We start from the raw sequence: 3131 nt of genomic DNA, 5'->3' as shown, positions 1-3131 counted from the left end.
TTTCACATGTATGCCTTTGTGCAAAGGAGACAAGGCATAAAGGACACAATGTCTCAAGGCCCACTCTAGTCAGAATACCAACGATCACAATCAAGACAGTAAAGTTCCCGAGCTGCCCGGATGAGGATTAACCATTTGGGGTTAAGATGCAATCTTCCAAAAACAATCTCATTGACATGTTTATTTAGGGTCATTCTGACAAGCAATTTTATAGTGATATGCTTCTAAGTTAGAAAGCTTCAAACAATTAAACACTAGGAGATCTGATTCATGGAAAATATACAGGGGAAAACGACATCATGTGAAACCAAAAAAAGGGGGAGAGATGCAAACTGTCCTGGACTAACATTTTGAGGAGGTAAGTTCATTTACAAACATCATTTTCCAAAAGTATAGTCTCTACTTGGCCTGCACTTCCTACTCCTCTCGTGATCTCGGCTCCACAAAAAGTAAGCTTTACAGGCAAATTGATAAGCTCACTTTCTTTTCTCTGATTCCGTTTTGAATTACCTATGAAGTTTATTTGCCAATGGCTTCTAGGTAGAGTTGCTTGTATTTCTCCAATTCTGTTAGGTTAGAAGTTTCTGGATAAGTCTTCTTAAAGAGCCCAGATTCCAGATCTTTAATTCTGAGTTCCATTTGACTTCTCATTGAAGCTATCTCATTTGCGCATAACTTTTCTAACTTTTCTTGGGATGCTGCTTGCCTTCAAAGCAAATTAAAAGAATCGTTTTAAAATAGTTTTAATCTGAATAATTACATTTGTTTCCTTTCCTTTTGAGACAATGATTCAAGGAGCAATTTTACATGACAAAAAGCTGAAGTGTAAAATTTATCATTAAAGTCAACTGATTTGTATCAGATTTATGAAAATAACGTATAATCATTCTTGGATTAGTATTCATGGAATCTGATAATTCAAGTAACAGAATCAATTAAAATATGTTTAAACTCGCTCTCCCAACATGGCGGCCTCAGCAAAAAAGAAGAATAAGAAGGGGAAAACTATCTCCCTAACAGACTTTCTGGCTGAGGATGGAGGGACTGGGGGAGGAAGCACTTATGTCCCTAAACCAGTCAGCTGGGCTGATGAAACAGACGACCTGGAAGGAGATGTTTCAACCACTTGGCACAGTAATGATGACGATGTGTATAGGGCACCTCCAATTGACCGTTCCATCCTGCCCACTGCAGCCCACAGGCTGCTCGGGAACCCAATATCGACCGAGGCCGTCTTCCGAAATCGCCCTACCCTATACTGCTTTTCTAGGGAACCTGCCCTACGATGTGACAGAAGATTCCATTAAGGAATTCTTTAGAGGATTAAATATCAGTGCAGTGCGTTTACCACGTGAACCCAGCAATCCAGAAAGGTTGGAAGGTTTTGGTTACGCTGAGTTTGAGGACCTGGATTCTTTGCTCAGTGCCCTGAGCCTCAACGAAGAGTGTCTAGGTAACAGGAGAATTCGAGTGGACGTTGCTAATCAAGCACAAGATAAAGACAGGATGATTGTTCTTTGGGCCGATAGAGAACTCGGGATTCTGACCAAACAGATACAGACCGGAGGGTCCTGCCGCAGACTGGTTTGATGACTACCCACCTAGGAGAGGCGATGATAGCTTTGGAGAGAAGTATAGACATCGTTATGATTCAGACCGATACCGGGGTGGGTATCGTGATGGGCCACGCCGAGATATGGATCGATACGGGGGCCGGGATCGCTATGATGACCGAGGCGGCAGAGACTATGACAGAGGTTATGATTCCAGGATAGGCAGTGGCAGAAGAGCATTTGGTAGTGGGGACCGTCGGGATGATGACTACAGAGGAGGCGGGGACCGCTATGAAGACAGACATGACAGACGAGATGATGGGTCATGGAGCTCCAGAGATGATTACTCTCGGGATGATTATAGGCGTGATGACAGCGGTCCCCCCCAAAGACCCAAACTGAATCTAAAGCCTCGAAGTACTCCTAAGGACGATGATTCCTCTGCTAGCACCTCGCAGTCCAGTCGAGCAGCCTCTATCTTTGGAGGGGCGAAGCCCGTTGACACAGCTGCTAGAGAGCGAGCAGTAGAGGAGCGGCTACAGAAGGAGCAGGAGAAGCTGCAGCGCCAGCTGGATGAGCCCAAGCTAGAGCGACGGCCTCGGGAGCGACACCCAAGCTGGCGAAGTGAAGAAACTCAGGAACGGGAAAGGTCCAGGACAGGAAGTGAGTCATCACCGACTGGGACCTCCGCCACATCTGGCAGAAATGCACGAAGGAGAGAGAGTGAGAAGTCTTTAGAAAATGAAACACTCAATAAGGAGGAAGACTGTCACTCTCCAACTTCTAAGCCTCCCAACCTGAACAGCCTCTAAAGGTAATGCCAGCCCCTCCACCAAAGGAGAATGGGTGAAGCGAAGTTCCAACCTCCTGCTAGGTCGCAGAGCCCCAACACAGAGCGGCAGTCCCCTACAAGTGGCGGGGAGAAAGTGGTTCCGGCTCAGCCATCTGAGGAAGGACCAGCAAGGAAAGATGAAAACAAAGTAGATGGGGTGAGGGTCCCAAAAGGCCAAAGTGGGAAACCCAGCCGTGGGCCAGGAGATGCAGGGAACAAAGACCGCTGGAAGGAGTCAGATAGGAAAGATGGCAAAAAGGATCAAGCCTCCCGATCTGCACCCGAGCCAAAGAAACCTGAAGAAAACCCAGCTTCCAAGTTCAGTTCTGCAAGCACGTATGCTGCTCTCTCCGTTGATGGCGAAGATGAGAACGAGGGAGAAGATTACACTGAATAGACCTCTGCATCCTGTGCTTTTCTCCTAGTCTCTCAACCCTGGAACATTGGAGAGCAAATCAAACCTCTATCCAGACAAGACAATAAAACTCACCATCTCCTGGAGACCTTTCTTAACTATTTTTTTAAAAAAAACAAAAAACAAAATGAAATTCTTTTGCATGCTGTTGCAGCCTTTAAAGTATTGAACTAACTGGAGAATCGCCAGTGTAGCCAGAGAGAGAGACGTACAGCTTAAATGGAAAAGCTGTGCAGTTTTACGACACACGAAGTTGCCTGTGTGATCAGGGCCTGGGGGCCTCCGTTTAGCAAAATGGCAGTGACAGTGACCCAGTGTCTGGACCTGGTTG

General features: G+C 46.2%; 1 pseudogene; it reads left to right on the top strand.

Annotated features, from left to right (window-relative positions):
* Positions 1-961: 961 nt before the first annotated feature.
* Positions 962-2886, top strand: LOC115285071 (annotated as a pseudogene).
* The last annotated feature ends 245 nt before the right edge of the window (positions 2887-3131 follow it).

The sequence above is a fragment of the Suricata suricatta genome, unplaced genomic scaffold (genome assembly GCF_006229205.1).
Source record: "Suricata suricatta isolate VVHF042 unplaced genomic scaffold, meerkat_22Aug2017_6uvM2_HiC HiC_scaffold_378, whole genome shotgun sequence".
NCBI classification, from domain to species: domain Eukaryota; kingdom Metazoa; phylum Chordata; class Mammalia; order Carnivora; family Herpestidae; genus Suricata; species Suricata suricatta.
Note: the sequence above shows the minus strand (reverse complement) of the source record. Positions and strands in the feature narration are given on the sequence as shown.